Raw genomic sequence first — 22,808 nt, forward strand, 5'->3', positions numbered from 1 at the left:
ACCAGATTACTAAGAATCACGACAGTCTTATTGATTGAAATTTGGGAGAATCCTGAGGTTCATGCAGGAGGATCTATCAAGAGCAAAGGCATGGCTAACACGGTACAAAGATATACATGGAAAAGTTTGGGCACTCGTGGTCAAAATAACGGTTATTGTGAATAGCTAAGCAAATTGAAGATGAAAAGATCTCTAAAAGGTTTAAAGTTAAAGATGACACATCTTTTACATTTTAAAAATTACAAAAATGAAAATGGGCCAGTGTAAAAGTTTTGGCCTCCCTGCATGTTTATTAACTAGTAGCACCCCATTTTGAAAGTATCACAACTTGTAATGCTTTTTGCTGCTAGATAAGTCTTTAAATTCTTGTTTGCAGAATTTTCATTAATTCTTTCTTGGAAAATTCTTCCAATTCTGTTTCCAAATGCATCAGGCTTGTTTAGATGTTATTTTGCGTACTTCTAAAGCTGAATTTTATGGTGAAGCACAGTAGAGGGTTTTCCTCTGATGACTCTTCCATGAAGGTTATATTTGTACTCTACAACTCCAGAGTCTGCTGAATGTTTCTGAAGGTTTTTTTTCAGTCAAACGAGAGTTCTGTTTTGCCTCTCTAGCAGTCATAGGAGCAAATCTCACTGAAATTTTGTTTGGTCTTCCAGACCTCGTCTTGACCTCCACTGTTAACTGCCATTTCTTGTTACATTTCGAACTGAGGAAAGTGCAACTTGAAAGAGCTTTTGCTATCGCCAAATAGCCTTATCCTGCTTTATGGGCCTCCACCTTTTTCATTTTCAAAGTGCTAGGCAGCTGCTTAGAAGAACCCATGGCTGCTATCTATTGTGAATGCTTCCCATGAGCCTCGAATTTTTGGCACAGATTCCAGTGCAAATACACATTGGATTTCCTTACGCAAAAATTCTTCTATGTAAACTTACTTGGCTCCAGGGTATATTATTGCCAAATATGAAGGTAGCCATTTTTCAATTTCCCTTGAGTATCACACTCATTAAAGTTTCATTGTTCAGATCATTTTCCTAGAAGTCAGTCAATTCTTGCAGCCATTGTGCTTTTATTGTGACACATATAATTGTTTCAAAGAAAACCGAAAAACAGTTTTATAACTGCTGAACCTGCTTTCTTTCTTAATGTAATCAATGTTTGCCTTTTTCAAAGGAATGTCTGAAAAGGCGCAGCAAGCAATGACAGATGAAAAAGGCTTGTTTTCTGCAATCAATGAACACTGCACAAATATCAAATGTCAACAAAGACAGTACAGTACAAGTAGTCTTAATAAGCAGTCTAAAGGGATGAAACAAATACTGACAAGTGTCTTTCATTGATAAGAACTCTGCAGATAAGCTATGGCTTATCAACTGGTTTTGCCAAGAAATTACACAGTTCTATTGTAGCTCATTTCCTTTATTGACAGTGTTTGAGAAGTAAAAAAATGTTTACTAGATGAAAGGATGTTCATTAAACTGAAATCTTAATTAAAGTCAAACTTGCATCAACATAAGAAACCAATTTTATTAGCAGCAAAGCTACACAGAGCAGAAAAAAAATATAAGATTTGATTTGGTTTGGTTTGGTCCCTTCAAATAAACATACATTGCCAAAAGTGATGTCCAACAGAGCACAATGTGAATCCATCTGCATCATTAAAGTCAATGGCCCCATTCAAATCCCATTTTCCATGGCTTCAGAGGTATGCCACTACAGAGGAACCTAAAATGCTAAAAATGCCTAAAATGCTTAAAAGTAGTCCGAGGATAAGTGCACGTTACATCTGTACTCTTAATAATCTTTAATAATAATCTTTATATAGCACTATATAACCCCTCAGGGTTCTCCGGTTTCCTCCCACATTCCAAAGACATACTGATAGGGAATTTAAATTGTGAGCCCCATCAGGGACAGTGATGATAATGTGTGCAAACTGTAAAGTGCTGCGGAATATGTTAGAGCTATATAAAGATTATTATTATTATACTGAAACATTCTCATAGGCCACCATCATTGGAAGGCCAAAAGTGTGTTCTTTTGGCCTCTGTCTGGTCACTTTGTGTGTGCATACTGTTTATTTTACTGTACAGGAAAGAACAGTGGAGTGTGCTTTCCTAAACAAAGAGTCAATGTAAAAAACATGGCATCTTTGGGCATGCTCGAATATTATGTTCGAGTCATTGCAGCTGCATGATTTGTGTTTGTTAGACAGCCTCAACACATCTGGAGATTGTCTATTTGTTATACAATCCCCACACATTGAGGCTGTCTAACAGCCTCAAATTATGCAGCTGCATTGTCTTGAAGATAATACATGAGCACTGTCTGATGCTCGGATAACACTTGAGCACTCTTGGATAAAGGCCCTGTCACACTAAGCGATATCGCTAGCAATATCACTGTAACGTCACTGATTTTGTGACGTAGCAGCGATATTGCTAGCGATATCGCTGTGTGTGATACTTACCTCCGACCGGCTCCCCCGCTGGTTATCGCTGATCGCGCGAGAACGTCCTGGACCGTTTCTCATCGTCAGCTTCCTGCTGGGCTTCCTGTGGCGCCGACGAGCGACTCATGGACGCGGGCGGGAGGACGTCAGGATCGCCTCGTCTGACAGGTAAGTAGCGACCGCCGACCACTGCTATGTCGCTGGTGAGATCTGCCTGTGTGGCAGCTCACTAGCGATCACTTAGCGATGCACCAGCGATCCTGACCGCGTCATATCGCTGGTCGGGATCGCTGGTGCATCGCTAAGTGTGACAGTACCTTAAGACATTATTCGAGGATGTTCGCTCATCTCTAGTCCCTTTGTTGAATGAATGATTACACTGCACCTCCTCTCCAAAAATGCAGCAAAACTCTCAATACATCAAAAATGATACAAATAAAATGATACTAATGAAAACCAAATTATACTAATAAAAACTACAGTTCGCCATGCAAATTACAAGCCTTCTACAGAAACATGGATGGAAAAATAAAATATTTATAAGTGACAGAAAAAATGTGACAAGTGACAGAAAACAACTTTGTTTGTTTTTTGAAAAGTTCTGAATTGTATTTCACCACATACCGTATATAAAAATAAACAATACAAGCTTGGTATCACTGTAATCATCCTTAGCTTGAGAAACATGTTGCTAGTAGTGCTGAGCGATACCTTCCAATATCGGGAAATATCGGATTGGATTGGATCAGACCGATACCCAAAAAGTATCAGATATCTCCGATTCCGATACCGGAAACCAATGCAAGTCAATGGGACAGAAATATCGGAATTAAAATAAACCCTTTCTTTCCTTGTAGGTTAATTCTACATGATGAAAAACAACTAAGAATAATGTAGAATGTATTGGGGGAGGTGGAGGAGACATTAAAGGCATAGAGGTTTAGCCCAATCAAATGGAATAGCAGGAATAATTTTTCTTTTTAAGACGTTCGGAGTTACAAAGATATTGACTATGTTAACCTTTTTTATATTTTGTCAGATATGTATGTTTCACTATTTCCATGCTCTTCACCTTCTTTTGTACTTCTCCCACACTTTCTCCTTCATGATCCTCAGCAGCAGCAGCATCTTTTTCATCAACTTCTTCATCTTATTCATCTTCTTCTTCTTCTTCACCTTCTTCCTATTATTCTTTTTTTTTTACATTCTTCATATTCTTCTTATTCAACTATTATTTTTCTTCATATTCTACTTCTTCATCTTCTTCCTATTCTTCTTCTTCATCATATACTTAATTGTGACAGGCATTCCTGTAGTTGTTATCTATAAAAGTTTGAAGACTACATCTTCTGTTCTGCCTGTCACAAAAGATTTACAACAGGATTTGTCCGTGTTCAGTTTGGCCTGCAGCAGCAGGCATTTTCCAGGGGCACCACGAGGAGGAACGGACTCACCCCCATACACTGCTTAGTCTTCTTCTGCTTATAATTTAGATAATATCTTTTGCTCTGATTTTTAGTCTTATGCTTAATATTCTTCTGCTTTTTGTTCTTCTGCTTCTTGGTTTTCTGTCTCTTGTTGTTCTGTATCTTGGTGGTTGTCTTCATGTTCTTTGTCCTCTTGGTCATCTTCCTCAGGGTTATCTTTTTGGTCTTCTTTGGGGTGGTCTTCAGGGACGTCGTCTTTGGGGTCGTCGTCTTCTTCGGGGTGGTCTTCATGGTCATCGTCTTCGGGGTAGTCGTCTTCTTTGGGGTGGTCTTCAGGGTCGTCGTCTTCAGGGTTGGCGTCAGGGAGATCCAGAGTGATTACCAAAAACCATTTCAAAAAGCTTGAACATGGAAATGTAGCAGAAGGTACAAGAAGGCTGAGGAACTGCCAAGAACCAGCTGATGGTACTGGAACCCTGAGGGGCAGCAGAAGGAACAAGAGCCAATGGCACTACCGAGGAGCAGCTGATGTTACTGGAACCCGGTTACTAAGCAGGAGGTACCTGTGCAAGAAAGCACTACCAAGGACCAGCAGACGTTGCTGGAACTCGGTGTCAGGAACACCGCACTGCACTTGCTCACTGTGCCAGTGCGGGTGTCCTGAGTACAAAGACAGTACTCACAGATACCTGTGGAGCAGGGCAGCAGTGGTGACGATGCGTGCTTCAGAGTATCAGGACCTGAAGCACATGACTGCTGGGGGCGTGGCCTAAGCTCCACAGATCTAGGAGCTGCAGGGAAACTCCTAGAAAGGTAACTACGGGGCAATGTTACCAAGGGGCATAGACAGAGACAGAAACCAGACGAAGCCAGGGTCAAAGCACCAGATAGCAATACAGTACCACAGGGTTTAGACAGAAAGGATAGTCAGGACGTAGCAATAGGTCAGAAAACCAGAACGGGCAATAGACGGTACAATAGGGACAAACTGTAATGGAGTAACGATAGCCAAGCCAGGAGGTCAGAACCGGAGAAGACAGTAGTACCAAAGCGAGAGACGGAGTACAGAGTGAGGGAACAGGCCGGGTCATACACGGGAATCAAACAAGCAACACAGAATACACGCACACCAGGGGTCAGACACACCAGAACAACAGTATAGCTGACAGAGAACCCTGGTAAAGAGTGAGTATAAATACCCCTCCCAGATCCAGAAAGAGGCCACGAACACTTAACCCTGTGAGTGCAGGGCAAGAACCCTGTTCAAACCATGACAGTACCCCCCTCTTAATGGGGGGCCACTGGACCCCCAGGCTTGCCTGGGTATCTGGAGTGGAAAGCCCGCACCAGACGATCGGCATGCACCGAACTGGCCGGAACCCATGACCGATCCTCCAGAGAGTACCCCTTCCAGTGTATCAGATACTGGAGTCTCCGGCGCACCCACCGGGAGTCAACAATGCACCCTACTTCATACTCCAGCTGCCCCTCTACCAGCACTGGCGGAGCATTTGATGAGGGATCCTCTCTCACCGTCCCCACAGGCTTTAACAGGGACCTGTGGAAGACATTAGAAATTTTAAAGGAGGTGGGCAGCTGCAGTCGGTAGGCTACTGGGTTAACAACCTCCACAACTTTGTATGGGCCAATAAACTTGGGGCCCAGCTTTATAGAAGGTATCTTAAGCTTGATATTGCGGGTGGATAGCCACACCTTCTCCCCTACTGCAAATGCTGGACCTGGCCCCCTCCTCCTGTCAGCAAACCGCTTATAGTTTTCCTGGGCCTTGGAAATATTCCTCTGAACCTCCCTCCAAAGAATTCTAAGACGTTGTGTCACATCCTCAGCACCAGGACAACCTGAATCCATACGGGAAAACTCTCCAAAATGTGGGTTAAAGCCATAGTTTACCTGAAAAGGAGACTTCCCAGTAGACTGACTCACACGACCGTTGAATGCAAACTCTGCCATGGGCAATACCTCACACCAGTCCTCCTGCCTGGAAGAGGCCAAGTAATACAGAATACACGCACACCAGGGGTCAGACACACCAGAACAACAGTATAGCTGACAGAGAACCCTGGTAAAGAGTGAGTATAAATACCCCTCCCAGATCCAGAAAGAGGCCACGAACACTTAACCCTGTGAGTGCAGAGCAAGAACCCTGTTCAAACCATGACACTCGGATACTGAGAAAGAGGCACCTAAGCCAAAGGCACTGCCGAGAACCAGCTGACGGTACTGGAACCCGGATGGGTAGCAGAAGCTACAAGAGCCAATGGAACTACCGAGGACCAGCTGACGGTGCTGGAACCCGGAGGGGCAGCAGAAGGAACAAGAGTCAATGGCACTACTGAGGAGCAGCTGATGGTACTAGAACCCGGTTACTAAGCAGGAGGTACCTGTGCTATAAAGCACTACCAAGTACCAGCAGACGTTGCTGGAACTCGGATATTGAGAAGGAGGCACCTAAGCCAAAGGCACTGCCGAGAACCAGCTGACGGTACCCGGATGGGTAGCAGAAGGTACTCATGAAAAATAAAGTTGCAAGGCAGCGAGCCGGCCGCAGTTACCGAAACCCACAGTCCTACAGGGGGTGCTTGTCCTATTGGCACTATGGAACCAGCCTTTATTGCCAGATCCCGCAGCCCACATAGGAAGCACCTAAACTGCAGGCACCATAGAGTCGGCTAACCCGACCGCAACACGACAGGACAAAGTTTTGGAGGCAAAGTGACATTGACACTACCCGGAAACAGCTGGCGTGCTGGAACCAGGCTGGGCAGGAGGGAGTACCCATGCCAAAGACACTGCCGGGAACCAGCTGGCGGTGCTGGAACCAGAGTAAATACTACAAACAGAGTGGAGACAGAGGCCTAATTGGAGCAAGTTTAAAATCTGTAGTTATGTGAGTGTGGACAGAGCAGGAGAAATTGCCGGACACACAGCTGGGGATCAGCTGACATTACTGAACCCCAATAACACTGGAGCATATGTTGACTGTGCAGACTTCACTTCTGAGCAGCAACTGGTGGTGTTGGAACCCAGGGTCAATAGTACAAGCAGAGTGGAGGCAGAGGCATAATTGGAGCAAGTTTAAAATCTGAGCAGGAGAAATTGCCGGACACACAGCTGGGTATCAGCTGACATTACTGAACCCCAATAACACTGGAGCATATGTTGACTGTGCAGACGGCACTTCTGAGCAGCAACTGGCGGTGTTGGAGCCCAGGGTCAATAGTACAAACAGAGTGGAGGCAGAGGCCTAATTGGAGCAAGTTTAAAATCTGTAGTTGTGTGAGTGTGGACAGAGCAGGATAAATTGCCAGACACACAGCTGGGGATCAGCTGACATTACTGAACCCCAATAATACTGGAGCATATGTTGACTGTACAGACAGCACTTCTGAGCAGCAGCTGGCGGTGTTGGAGCCCAGGGTAAATACTAGAGACAGAGTGGAGTCAGAGGCCTAATTGGAGCAAGTTTAAAATCAGTAGTAGTGTGAATGTGGACAGAGCAGGAGACATTGCCGGACACACAGCAGGGGAGCAGCTGACGTTACTGAACCCCACTAACACAGGAGCTAGTGTTTTTCTCTGTGCAGACAGCACTTCTGAGCAGCAACTGGCAGTGTTGGAGCCCAGGGTCAATCAGGGTGTAGGCTGAGGCCTAATTCGAGCAAGTTTAATATCTGATGTAGTGTGAATGTGGAGGGAGTGGGAGACATTGCCGGACACACAGCAGGGGAGCAGCTGGCGTTACTGAACCCCACTAACACAGAAGCTAGTGTTTTTCTCTGTGCAGACAGCACTTCTCAGCAGCAACTGGTGGTGTTGGAGCCCAGGGTCAATCAGGGTGTAGGCTGAGGCCTAATTGGAGCAAGTTTAATATCTGAAGTTGTGTGAATGTAGACGGAGCAGGAGATATTGCCGGACACACAGCAGAGGAGCAGCTGACATTACTGAACCCCACTAACCCAGGAGCTAGTGTTTTTCTCTGTGCAGACGGCACTTCTGAGCAGCAATTGGCGGTGTTGGAGCCCAGGGATTATAGTTCAGGTGGCAGAAACATGAACACAACAGGAGACCTGGATACTGTTGCCAACCAATTATTTAATCTGGAAGAGGACTGGCAAATTCCGGCGAGATCCAGGCCTTGTTCATTTTCAGAAAAGTAAGCCGGTCAAAGTTATCGGAGGATAGTCACATGCGACTGTCTGTTAGTACCCTACCTGCGGCACTAAAGATGCGTTCCGATAATACACTAGCAGCAGGGCAAGCCAGCACCTCCAATGCATACTGGCTAAGCTCTGGCCATGTATCCAGCTTAGAGACCCAAAACTTGAAGGGGGAAGAGCCATCTGGGAGTACACTGAGAGGGCAAGACATGTAGTCTGTCACCATCTGACAGAAACGTTGCCTCCTGCTGACTGGAGCGTCTGTGATGGTGTAGACATTTGTGGCTGGGACGCAAAACTTTGCCACATTTGGGCCATACTGGTCTTGCCTTGTGCTGAGGCGCTGCTTCTGCTCCCTCTTTGTGCAAAGCTTCCTCCACTGCCTCGACGCACAGAGATGCTTTGTAATGCACTAGCAGCACTGCTCTCGGGTGGAATGGAGAACATGATGGAATGCACCAGTGTGTCTTGGTACTCCCACATTTTACGCTCCCGGGTCAACGGTTTTATGAGGCTTTGTAAGTTGTCCCGGTAGCGAGGATCTAGGAGGGTGTACACCCAATAATCAGCCGTGTTGATAATGTGGGTGATGCGGTGGTCGTTTCTCAGGCACTGCAGCATGAAATCATGTCAAAAAAGGACCATGCACTGCAAGTCCTGGGAGCGCCCGTTTTGGGTTATGGAAGAGTAATGCTCCTAATGGGTGCCGAAGTGGAGGCTACAGGCAACCAAGTCTGCCCCCTCCCTCTCCCTCCTGTTTTGGCCGTTCGGGGAATCTCTTCCTCAGAGCTGCTCCCACCATCTTCCTGTTCCTCACGCCATGATGGGTCAAGGACCTCATCATCTACACTACCCTCTTCAAACACCTGCTTCTCCTGGGTAGTCTCGCCAGCACAGTACGCGCCAGAAAGTGGCACCTGAGTCACATCATCAGATGCGTACTGAGGTGTGCTGACCATAGGCACTGGCCCACCCGCCTCTTCAGATTCAGAGAGATAAAGCAATTGCGCATCACTGCATACTCCCTCTTCTTCACATTCTAGAATGCTGCTTGGCTGGCCCCCTCTTTCCAAGCCAAGAGATTCAGAGAACAGAAGTAGAGAGGGCTCCTGTCCAGGGCTCTCTGACTGCCTGGGCAATTTGGCAGGTGGTGAAGAGACAAATGGTTTCTCTTCAGTGCTCTGGACCTGAGAGGATGTGGAAGTAATTGAAGTTGATGCATTAGCTACCATCCATCCGACAACGGCTTAAATTTGTTCGTCCCGCAGCAGTGGGGTTCGGCGAGCTCCTGCAAAGCTGCACATAAAGGACTGTTCCCTGGTAAAACTGGGGGATGCTGAGTCACTGGTGCCCGCAGCAGGCACAGAATCCCCATGTCCTCTCCCTGCTGAAACTCCACGACCACGTGCCTTACTCCCTGCCTTCTTCATCTTGGTAGACTGATAAAGATAGGCAGAAAAGTACTAAGGGCTTAGTGTGCTTATTCCTGAACAGCTGCTAACAGGTATAAGAAACACTAATTTTATAAAGTGTGGACTACACTTTAATATGAGCTAATGTGGCCCACACAACTGTAAAGTGGAGTGTTTGGTGAACTTTTTTTACGTGTTTTTGTTACAAAAAAAAGGATGTGACCAAAGATGTAAAAGCGATAGTATCACAAACTTTTTGTAGCTATTACAATGCAGGAAGGTAACCTACAATGCAATAGATGAGGCTCCAAAAAATAGGCTAATACTAATCTGTCTGGGGCTGCAGGGCACAAGCCAGCAGAAAGGCTCCTCTATCTACTCCTATATAGTGTTTGCAACCAATCTAGCTGGATACGGATGGAAGCACACTAATAGGAAAAATTCAGGAAAAATAAGCAGCACTACAGCAAAAAAGGACAATGTATGAGGCAGTGACACACGCTGAGCGGACTACAACCAGAGGTGGCTGCAGAACACACTACAGCGTGAGCTGCACTCACACACAGAGACCTCACAGACAGCCGTGAACAGTGCAGAGAACTGTGCACTAGCACTGAAAGGCTGAAGAAAGGCTCTGCTATCTACTCCTATATAGTGTTTGCAACCAATGTAGATGGATACGGATGGAAGCACACTAATAGGAGAAATCAGGAAAAATGAGCAGCAATAAAACAAAAAAAGGACAATGCATGAGGCAGTGACGCACGCTGAGCAGACTACAACCAGAGGTGGCTGCAGAACACACTACAGCGTGAGCTGCACTCACACACAGAGACCTCACAGACAGCCGTGAACAGTGCAGAGAACTGTGCACTAGCACTGAAAGGCTGCAGAAAGGCTCCTCTATCTACTCCTATATAGTGTTTGCAACCAATGTAGATGGATATGGATGGAAGCACACTAATAGGAGAAATCAGGAAAAATGAGCAGCAATAAAACAAAAAAAGGACAATGTATGAGGCAGTGACGCACGCTGAGTGGACTACAACCAGAGGTGGTGCAGAACACACTACAGCGTGAGTTTCACTCACACACACAGACCTTGCAGACAGCTGTGAACAGCACTGCAACGCAAAAGAAAGCTTCACACAGTGGTTGCTAAAGTAGCCTGGGTAAAGCACAATATAGCAAATCGCTATCTCAAACTGTCCCTCAGAGTCAGAACAGCAGTGTCCTGTCCCTAACTGAATTCACAGCACAGTGTACCCAAAATGGCGGCGGCGGCTCTTATAGTGCATCATGACATCATTTCAGCAGCCAATCACAGCCATGCCATTAGTTAACATGCCTACATGCCTAACAGGATGTGCCCGCACTTCTTAGGATTCCTCATTGGCTGAATCAAATCAAACTGGCTCTTAGCATTATGGGAACTTCCGATTCCGGTATTCGATATGCAAAAAGTATCGGAACTCATTATCGGAATTCCGATACCGCGAATATCGTCCGATACCCGATATTTGCAGTATCGGAATGCTCAACACTAGTACTTGCTGGGTCATTTTTACTATACTGAATTCTGTAAAGACAAAACTCAAACAAAACAATAGCAGAATTGCATTTTTTTCACCATTTCAACCCTCTTGGAATTTTTCTATTTTTCAACTTATATGGTAATATAAAGGATGTCCCTCAAAATTACAACTTGTCAAGCAAAAAACAAATTCTTATATGGATATTGTGGAGACACAGGAGTCAGCGGGTTCCCTCGTCCCCTAGACAAAACCATATGGACTAGGAATCATCCCACCGATCGCTCGCTCTCCTTTTACCATTAGCATAACACTACTCAGACCACACAGGATGAGAATAAAACAGTATGGCAATACTTTACTGAACCACAAAACAGTAATAATAACACATAGAACAGCCCCAGCAAAATACCCAAGAGTTTCACCATTCCGCTGACTCACCTGAATAAGAGCAGCTGCTACTTCAGAGCTTCCAGGGCCGACTACCCTGCCTGTGGCACACACAGAGAGGAAATAATGACAAGCATAGGAAGATGACAGTCCATTGAGGTACAAGGCCAGATGACCGGAGGATCACAACCTGGCTTCTCCGAACATCTCCATGGAGCCAGGTAACTGGTGGGTCTCATTCCTGGCTTTTACAGATTTGTTCATAGGGCTCAGGTGACCGGTGGGTCCAAATTCCAGCTACCCCAAACATATCCATGGTTCAGCGATGGTCAATGGAAAAATCTGTATTGTCACAATTCATTTTTGAATTTGTGGCAGCTCTGGTTCCTCTCAGTTAAAACTTTTTTTCTTTTAAGGCCATCGGAGGTTAATGTCAGTTTTTCCATATTGGCAATCTAGTGTTACTGCAGTGCTGCTGGGTCAGTTGATGCAGGTGTTGACCACTCCCACCATCCTTTAAAAGGTCACCTGATGCATCAGCTGACTGTTGGTGATAGAGTTCCTTTCTGGAGACCAGCCAAGCAGGAGCAGTTCTCTGGTGTCAGCCACGACTGGTGTTTGGAGTCCAGTTGCTGTTATTATCTGTGGTGTGGTGCTTAGCAGCGGTGTATATAAGCTAAGTCTGGTGTTTTGTTACCTTGTCCCTTTGGAGTCTGTCACTTCCCCCTGTGTTTATTGTCTGCAGAGTTGAGCCTAGTGCTCCTTGCCAACCAGTGCACTAGCCAGGGCAGAGTTAGGTGACAAATAGGGACGAGGTATCCTGACTGCGGTGGGGGGAAGGACCCACATAGGGCGTTAGGTTAGTGCAGGGACAAGCTCAGGTTGGAGTTCAGGTGGTGACCATCTCTCATTCCCTATCGCTAGGGCCTTCCTCTCATATTTACCATCTGATTGTATGAGAGTTGTAATGTTAGTTGACTGACCACCCGTTGGGTCAAGTCACACCGTGACATGCACACTGTGACATTATCACCAACCGTCATATTTTCCAGTGAGGCATGGCTCAATTGCAAGTATTCACCCAACTGATCCAGAGCCTCACTGACGAACTTAAGGAGCTGCGGGGTCAGGTGATGCAGCAGTCGACGGGGTTCTGGGCCTCGGCTCAGTTGCAGGCTTAACCGGAACCCAAAATATCTCTCCCTGACCGGTTTTCTGGAGGGAGAGATAAGTTTTCGGTGTTTATGGAAGCCTGCAAGCTGTACTTCAGGCTCTGCCCTCATTCATCAGGGAGTGAGGAACAATGGGTGGGAATCATAGTCTCCTTTCTTAAGGGTTTAACAAAAGCATAGTAAGGTCGGGGACTTGGGCCTCTCTTCCTTAAAAAGTACCCTTGGGACAGGGTATAGTTAGGCTCCCAGCTCCAGGAACAGTTTGAGGCCCCACTTCCTTACTGAAGACCATCACAGTGTGAAAATAATCTATAACTAGAAATGGGTGAACCCCTGGATGTTTGGGTTCTGCGGGTTTAGCCCCGCACAGTTATAAAAAGTTTTTGTACCAGAACAGTACCAGGACTCCATTCACTTGAATGGGGAGTCTCAACATCTGGTATTTGCCACACTGTCATGTGCATGACACCGCAACAAGCACTGCTTCTGATCGGCAGTAAAATCATTACTGCCGGCCAGACAGCCACGGTTCCCATGCAGTCAAATGACAACGTGAGCCCGCAGCTGTGATTGAAAGTACAAAAGTTTACCTTCGGTCACTTGCATCAGCTGATGGTACTACTGCTCACATATGCACACCTGCTGCCGCCAACAACAGCGACAGCATGCAGCAGCTGATTAGAGAATTCATCAGCCGGCACCTTTGTTGTAAATAAATAATAATTTAAAAAAAAACACAGCGTGGGTTTCCCTGTATTTTTGATAACCAGACAGGCAAATTTCATAGCTGCAAGGCTAGTTATCAAAAATAGATGAGTCCCCACTCCGATTTTCTTATTTATTTAAATAAATAAATTAGAAAACGGCGTGGGATCCCACGCATTTTTGACAATCCAACCAAGCAAAAGCAGACAGGTGGGAGTTGGTATTCTCAGGCTGGTAAGGGGCCATGGATATTGGCCCCCCAGCCTAAAAATAGCAGCCCACAGCCACCCAGAAAATGGGCATCTATTAGATGTGTGTGACATCGGCCGCTATGCCCGCCGATGTCCCTTCAGCGGCAGCGCACGACACAGCGTCCTCTTACCTGCGCGCCCCCATCCAGGCGCGCGCCCGTCCTGCGTTTCCCCTCACAGCGGCTCCTGGCACCCGCTCCCTGCCGCGCGCACGCCCCCTCCCGCTCTCTCCCTCCAGCGGTGGGCGGCGCTGAGGGGCAGGACAGGTGGACGCACTTCCGGGTGTTAGTATACTTCAGGCGTCCTCGCTGTTAGGAGGACGCCAGATGATTGTGTAGCTTACTGCACCCTCTGGCCGCTACAGTACACCTGTAGTCCTCCCGTTCTCTGCCTTGACCTCCTCTTTCTCCAGCCCCTTCAGGCTCAGCCTCCCTGCCGCCCTCGGTCTTGATTCCCCCTCTCTCCAGCCTGCCCAGGCTCAGTTCCCATGCTGTCCTCCGTGTTCCTCTCCCTCTGTCTCTAGTCAGTCCAGGCCAGCCCTCTTGCCGTCTCCCCGTATTGTGTTTCCTCTGTGCCCTCCGGTCCTTGGCCGTATCTAAGCCCACCATCTCCCGAGTCCTCATATGTCCGTGGAGCCGTCCCTCTTGGTTCCGGCTGTCGCGCCTCCGTCCTCTGTGGTCCTGCCCCAAACGATACCTGTATAGGGGTCGGTCTTCACCTGGCGTGCACGGCCCAGGGGCTCCGGATCCGCGATCCAGGGGGTCCACTCTCTGACGTAGTTTTTACCTAAAAACGTGACAATGTGCCAATTCTGACACTTTACCTGGCTTTTCCCACTTGCCCTGTAACAGTACCAAGTGGAGTTCATATTTGTAGGGTTGATCTCACCTTTGTATTGTTCGGTGACATCAAGTCCACAGCTTACTAATGGAGAGATGTCTATGAGACACCTATCCGTTACTTATCCTATAGTTGCCTTGTAAATAAACACACAGCCAGTACAAAGTATTTTATTTGAAATAAAAGAAAACACACTTCAACTTTTTTTATTTAAAAATAACAAACACAGTTATACTCACCTAATGCACATTCCATTGAATCCATCCTCTCCTGTAATAAAACAAAAATAAAAAACAACAATATCCCTCACCTGTCTGTCGCTGTGTCCAACGCCATATTCCATGTCTGGGGGATAAATACTTTTCAACCTGGACGGTGCCAAGATGCAATTGTTCAGGCTGAGAAACAATGGGGAATGAGCTGCTGTGAGCACAGCATCAGTGACTAGCGATGATGTCATAGAGGTTACCGACGGTCACTGAGGCTGCGCTCCCAGCTTGGCAAATGAACTGCAGTGACCTCAGTAAACTCTCTGAGCTCAGCAGTGCACCATGAGACTTTAAATAAATAAATAATTTTATGACGTAATGACGTAAGTTCCCCTGTTTTTTTGATAACCAGCCAGGCAAAACTCACAGCTCTGTCAAGATTAGAGGGTTTCCCAAGCCCTTTTTTAAAATTATTTAAATAAATGATTAAATGATTTTACCACTGATCAGAAGTAGAGTTTGCTGTGCTGTTATGCACATGACAGCGTGACAAACACCCGTTGTTCAGGGGGCCGCACCTGAACAGTAACATGGACTTCCTGGTAAAGTTTGTGTCCCTGCTTGAACGGTAGGTATTCAGTACTGATGCCAAACTTTACTGTTTGGGTTCATTCATCTCTATCAATAACTCACAATGTGATATGTACAGAGGAAATCATCAAGCCCTTTTATAAAAGCCGTTATAGTGTCTGCCATTACTACCTCTTGTGGTAGGGCATTCCACAGTCTGACTGCTCTAACCGTTTCTTATTTAGCTGCCAGAATCGCATTTCTTTCATGCATAATGTGTGCCCCCTGGATGCACATTCAGTTAGAGTTTGTGCTGGCCTCGGCGGGCCCCTCACCCACACAAGCCCAGTCAAGGTCGTGAACTCTGAAACTGCAATCATTATGCCTCTGCTAGTAATATATCCTTAAACATGCCGCATTTATGTTCAGCATCCTCAATAACCATGACATGGTCCCAGTATTCATGATTAAGCTCTTACCTTAATTTGTTGCAATCTGCATTCCTAAAGTTCCAGGTTTTTGCATTTCCCTTTGAAATATTTTATTCAATATTACATTTAGACTTATTATAGTATGGTTGCTGCGTCATAAATGCTCCTGAACCTGTAGATCTGAAATTGTATCTGGTCTATTTGAGAGGACCAAATCCAACTAATTATCAGCTACCATCTGAGATAGGTAAATGTCTTGAACTGTTGGTAAGAGCTTTCAGCTTTTAGCACAACCAGAAGATTCCATGTCTAATTGAATGTCTGGATAGTAAAAATAACTGGGCATTATTATTATGTTCTGCCTTTTTAATTTGCTGTTGCATTTCATCCTCTACCTGTTCAACTATATTAGGAGACTTGCAGAAAATTCCAGTTAGCATCTTTCCATTGTTGCCATCCCCATACAGATTTTCCTAACTCTACATTGTTGCAGCTCCCCCCAATGGCGTCATTGAGCAGCTAGCTTGGTGTTCAATGCAGCCTCTAGTGGTGAGGTCAGGTTTGTGCACCTGGCAGTTGCCCAATGCCACTTCAAGGCGCATTCCAAAAGTAGCAGCTGACCTTAAGGGTCTAACCCATTTACTGAGTTTCCTAGACAGGACAGCACGGCCACTTGCAACAGGTTCAGAATGTGTTGACAGGACGACCATTTGGGACAGGTTCAGACTGTACAGTCACAAGATAGCAGACAGGGTGACCAAAGGGACAGGCTAGACATACTCGTCTCAGGAAATAGTTCAGGTGCCGCCAATGAGGTCTCAGGCTATGTGCACACGTTGCCGATTTGTTGCATTTCCACAGTTTTTTTCTGCGCGGAAATGCACCAAAAATGCAAAGGATTACTAAAGCAAAGTTAATCTATGAGAATCCTGAATTGTTGTGCACATGATGCGGAAAATTCTGTCCTTATTCGCAGCGTTTTATTTCCCGCAGCATGTCAATTCTTTTTGTGAATCTGCAGCGTTTTTCATCTATTGACTTCCAATGAGTCACTCAAATCTGCAGCAAAAATGCAGGAGTAAAAAGGTTTGCGGATTTGCTGCGGATTTATGGTGGATTTGGTGCCAAAAACGCAGCAGATTTGTCAAAGAAAATGAAATGATGTCAGAAGGAGGAAGAGTGTATGGGCGGAGAATCTAAAATAGAGCCCATCTTGGTTGAAGCACATCAACAATGGAGGTTGGACTTGAAAATGACATCATTTTTTTAAAATAATATATCTTTATTTAGCTAAAAAAATCCGCAAACAAAGCCACATACTAATTCGAATGTAAACTCGCATCAAAACTTATAAAATCTGCACAAAAAACCGCGTGGCATTTCCACTACATTTTCTGCCAAGAGATGCAGAAACAGCGCAGAAATGTCAACAAGCAAATCTGCAATGTGCGCACATAGCCTTAGGGTATGGACACTGCTGAAGCAGACATGGGAACAAGGACTACTATTCTGGAATAATGGGACACATGATACTGGGTATGGGAAACATTGACAGACTAGGGACGGGGGACCTGCCAACAATTAGTTGCACACACTAACCACCTAACAGTAACTATAGGTGTGGCTGAAGCAACTCCCAATTGGGGAGGGTGCCTTTTATACAAGATGTCTGCCAGCCCCTTTAAGAAGAGGGAAGCGTGTGCACAGGTGCACTAGGAATGCTGCTGGAACAAAGTGCGCAAGGAAGAAGTACTGTATGAATGTGAGGAAGCTGCAGAGCCCGGGGTCGGGGCGGTGAGTAAGCCGGCATCCCCACATTTTGGGAGGAGGGAACCATGCGGAGACGTCACCAGACACAACAATGCATATTGAAAATGACAGATCTCACAACAGTTTTCACAACTGATCATATAAATTACACAAGCTGCAATTAATAAAAAAAAATTATACGTTCCTGGCCAGTTGAAAATTAATATTTTTGTGCTCATCATATGTAGACAAACTACATAAACATCAAAATTTACTGTATATGAGCCCTTGGTGTTATGCCATGCAGAATTGACTGCTCTGGGAGCTAATAGAATGATCACTTAGGAAAGCGATGTTATCAATGGTTAGACAAGTTCACAACCAACCATGATTATACGTTTTAAGGAAGCATCAGTACATAAAATGGGTAAGTATTTCTTAAATATATCCATAATTTGGTAATAGTTTTTTCTACGCAGTGTGGTTGTAACTATCGGAATCTTATCCAGACAATGATTTCTATTTCCAGACATTGAATATTGCTGATGTACTTTAGAATTGGCATCTGTTTAGCACATGATATATTGGAAGAAGAATATCCCTTGCTGCGTTTGAGTATCCACTCTTAAATATAATTTACTTGAGAGATTCAACAAGGACAGTCTCTAACATATTCACCTATCGGTAAATTGCGTATTTTATGTCTAGGACTACAGCTAGTTACATGTAACAATGAATTACAGGCAATTGATTTTCTACAGAGCTTAAAATTGAGTTTGTGTGTCAAATGATTACCACTTAACAAAATATCCAAAATCTCAATCAACTTGGAATAAAAATTGGAAAAAACAATCTAATTTGTCAGTATTATTATTACTGCAAGTAATGAATTCTAGATTGAACACCAGGTACCATGCTATATATTGATCACATCATGTATGTAGCGTTCATACCAATACAAACAGGATGTGAATGGATTTCAATTAAAATATATACAGTTGTGGCCAAAAGTATTGACACCCCTGCAATTTTGTCAGACAATACTCAGTTTCTTCCTGAAAATGATTGCAAGCACAAATTCTTTGGTATTATCTTCTTTTAATTTGTCTTAAATGAAAAAACACAAAAGAGAATGAAGCAAAAAGCAAAGCATTGATCATTTCACACAAAACTCCAAAAATGGGCCAGACAAAAGTATTGGCACCCTCAGCCTAATACTTGGTTGCACAACCTTTAGCCAAAATAACTGTGACCAACCGCTTCCGGTAACCATCAGTGAGTTTCTTACAATGCTCTGCTGGAATTTTAGACCATTCTTCTTTGGCAAACTGCTCCAGGTCCCTGATATTAGAAAGGGTGCCTTCACCAAACTGCCATTTTTAGATCTCTCCACAGGTGTTCTATGGGATTCAGGTCTGGACTCATTGCTGGCCACCTTAGAAGTCTCCAGTGCTTTCTCTCAAACCTTTTTCTAGTGCTTTTTGAAGTGCGTTTTGGGTCATTGTCCTGCTGGAAGACCCATGACCTCTGAGGAAGACCCAGCTTTCTCACACTGGGCCCTACATTATCCTGCAAAATTTTTTGGTAGTCTTCAGACTTCATAATGCCATGCACATGGTCAAGCAGTCCAGTGCCAGAGGCAGCAAAGCAACCCCAAAACATCAGGGAACCTTCGCCATGTTTGACTGTAGGGACCGTGTTTTTTTCTTTGAATGCCTCTTTTTTTCTCCTGTAAACTCTATGTTGATGCCTTTGCCCAAAAAGCTCTACTCTTGTCTCATCTGACAGAGAACATTCTTCCAAAACGTTTTAGGCTTTTTCAGGTAAGTTTTGGCAAACTCCAGCCTGGCTTTTTTATGTCTCGAGGTAAGAAGTGGGGTCTTCCTGGGTCTCCTACCATACAGTCCCTTTTCATTCAGACGCCGACGGATAGTACGGGTTGACACTCTTGTACCCTCGGACTGCAGGGCAGCTTGAACTTGTTTGGATGTTAGTCGAGGTTCTTTATCCAACATCCACACAATCTTGCGTTGAAATCTCTCGTCAATTTTTCTTTTCCGTCCACATCTAGGGAGGTTAGCCACAGTGCCATGGGCTTTAAACTTCTTGATGACACTGAGCACGGTTGAAACAGGAACATTCAGGTCTTTGGAGATGGACTTGTAGCCTTGAGATTGCTCAAGCTTCCTCACAATTTGGTTTCTCAAGTCCTCAGACAGTTCTTTGGTCTTCTTTCTTTTCTCCATGCTCAATGTGGTACACACAAGGACACAGGACAGAGGTTGAGTCAACTTTAATCCATGTCAACTGGCTGCAAGTGTGATTTAGTTATTGCCAACACCTGTTAGGTGCCACAGGTAAGTTACAGGTGCTGTTAATTACACAAACTAGAGAAGAATCACGTGATTTTTCGAACAGTGCCAATACTTTTGTCCACCCTCTTTTTTATGTTTGGATGACTAACCATGCTCTTCTCCTCCTCCCTGTCCTCAGGCCATCCACGTTCAACAGACGGTATGACAGTTGTGGATGTAGTACCGTCTATAGCACATGAAACTGCTCCTGTTCTTCCTCCTGCTCCACTTCCTCATTGTCACCCAATTGACTTTGGGATGACATGAGGCTGGGCTATGTGTAATCACCCTGTATGGTTCCTTGCTAAATCTCATCGTGCTCCGCCTGCAATGCATCCTCTTTGATTGTGAGCAGAGAGCATTTTAGAATACAGAGATGTGGGATGGTGATGCTAATTATGGCATCATCATCGCTCACCATCTTGGTGGAGTTCTCAAAGTTTTGGAGGATGGTACATATGTCTGACATCCATGTCCACTACTGAGGTCTTATGTGTTGAGTCAAACCTGAAAAACGACAGCCTTGTTGATGCTGGTATTCAACAACTTCAGATACAAACCAGACAGGCCTAAATGCATCTGCACTAATTCAGTGCAGATTATTTCTTCTGCACTGGTGTACCACACAGCCAATCCCTGATTGTAGGCTGGCTGTTTCATTTGGTATTTATGCACCTGTGCAGCTGCCATTTTACTTGGGTCCGCTGCACCTAGTATTAGTGCACATGCATTTAGGCCTGTTTGGTTTGTATCTGAATTTTTTGGAGGATTTTTTCCTCTTTTTGAGGTTTTCATGCTAGAGTAGGACTGGCAAGTGTAAGGAACTTTGACGCAGTTTGCCAGCTTCCGTATTAAGGCCTTAATATCAACCAATACCTTACATATTTTGATATGTTTTTTGTGCACTTTTTATATTTCTTTCAGGGTGTACTTGGGCCCAAATGGTTCTAAAAACTTGTGGCCTCTGTTCACACGGGATGCATTCTAGTTGGCACTGGGCACCCCCCTATATGGTGTTACTAAGAGGTTGTGAACCAGAAGCCCTGCATTCCCTGTGTGAACACTGCCACATGCGGATTATTTCTTCTGCACTGGTGTACCACACGGCCAATCCCTGATTGTAGGCTGGCTGTTTCATTTGGTATTTATGCACCTGTGCAGCTGCCATTTTACTTGGGTCCGCTGCACCCTGTATTAGTGCAGATGCATTTAGGCCTGTCTGGTTTGTATCTGAATTTTTTGGAGGATTTTTTCCTCTTTTTGAGGTTTTCATGTTAGAGTAGGACTGGCAAGTGTAAGGAACTTTGACGCAGTTTGCCAGCTTCCATATTAAGACCTTAATATCAACCAATACCTTACATTTTTTGATATATTTTTTGTGCACTTTTTATATTTCTTTCAGGGTGCAGTTGGGCCCAAATGGTTCTAAAAACCTGTGGCCTCTGTTCACACGGGATGCATTCTAGTTGGCACTGGGCACCCCCCTATATGGTGTTACTAAGAGGTTGTGAACCAGAAGCCCTGCATTCCCTGTGTGGACACTGCCACATGCGGATTATTTCTTCTGCATTGGTGTACCACACGGCCAATCCCTGATTGTAGACTGGCTGTTTCATTTGGTATTTATGCACCTGTGCAGCTGCCATTTTACTTGGGTCCGCTGCACCCTGTATTAGTGCAGATGCATTTAGGCCTGTCTGGTTTGTATCTGAATTTTTTGGAGGATTCTTTCCTCTTTTTGAGGTTTTCATGGTATTCAACAACTGCCTGCTTCTGCTCACAAATCCTTTCTAACAAATGCAGTGTAGAGTTCCAACGCGTGGGGACGTCACACACCATTCAGTGAGTCGGAAGCTGCAAACGCTGCTGAAGCACAGCAAGAGCTCCGGAAGCTGTAACTGGCTTTCTAAAATGGGCACTCAGGTGGCGCACTTTGGAATCCAGCAGCACCGAGTAGGTTTTGAGAAACAGCTGAACCACGAGATTAAGCACATGTGCCAGGCATGGTACGTGTGAAAGTTCGCTTTGCCTCAGAGCCGCCACCAGGTTCTGGCCATTGTCACACAAGGCCATGCCTGGCTGTAGGTACAGCGGCGTCAGCCACAGATCTGCTTGCTCTTTCTGAGCTGTCCACAACTCTTCAGGATTGTGCAGTTTGTCACCTAAGCATATTAGCTTCAGCACAGCCTGTTGCCAATTGGCTGAGACAGTGCTGCAGTGCTTCCAGCTTGTGACTGATGTAATCATTTCAGAGATGGAAGCTGATGATGATGAGGAGGAGGTGCAGGAGCTGTAGACTGTGGGGGGCAATCCTGATTTACCTAGGCCCTCAATCTTTGGAGGACGTGTTCCATCCCAAGGTCTGACTCGGTCTCAGCTTCCACTATGTTAACACAGTGTGCCGTCAGTGAGATGTACCATCCCTGCCCACAAGCACTTGTTCACATGTCCGTGGTTAGGTGGACTTTCCCAGTAACTGCATTGTTGAGGGCTAATGTTGTGGGACAAGTGAAATGCAAGATCGGCACACCAGGAGAAATATTAGCGGTTGGGGACCGAGCACCGAGGGACGGCCGCCACCATCAGGTTGCGGAAAGCTTCCGTCTCCATGAGCCTAAAATGCAACATTTCTAGTGCAAGCATTTGAGAAATGTGGAAATTTAGTAGTATGGTCTGTGGGGCGTTGGCTGCGTATTTGCACTTGCATTCCAAGGACTGTGGTATGGACAACTGAATGCTGTGCTGGGACAATGATATGGACGTGCATGCTGACAGTGCTAACTGAGTGTATGCAATGACAGGTGCAGGGCAGGAGGCATCTTTGCCTGCACCATGGACAGGGGATTGGCTTGCTCGCACAAAAGAAGCAGTGGTGTCACCCGCAGGCACTGATCCTGGAGCCTGGTGTTCGGCACACAAAGTCGGGTGCTTTGCTGCCATGTGCCTGATCATGCTGGTGGTGGTCAGACTGGTAATTTTGCTACCCCTGCTGATGTTGGCCTGGCAGATGGTGCAAATGGCCTTTTTTAGGGTTATTGAGTCTTTAAAAAACAACCAGACTCGGGAAGACCTAACAGTTGGAGAAGCAACTTCTGTAGTGTTGGTTTTAAGGCGAATGGTTGCCTGCCTTCTGTCT

The 22,808-nt window shown here is 45.4% G+C and overlaps 1 long non-coding RNA gene across 1 annotated transcript in view; it reads left to right on the top strand.

Moving 5' to 3' along the window:
* LOC141049220 (uncharacterized) overlaps positions 1 to 22,808 on the top strand; it is a 232,835-nt gene that overhangs the window by 12,278 nt on the left and 197,749 nt on the right. The window lies entirely within an intron of this gene.

Source organism: Dendrobates tinctorius, unplaced genomic scaffold (assembly GCF_039654945.1).
Source record: "Dendrobates tinctorius isolate UK_male_01 unplaced genomic scaffold, ASM3965494v1 ptg000003l, whole genome shotgun sequence".
NCBI lineage: Eukaryota > Metazoa > Chordata > Amphibia > Anura > Dendrobatidae > Dendrobates > Dendrobates tinctorius.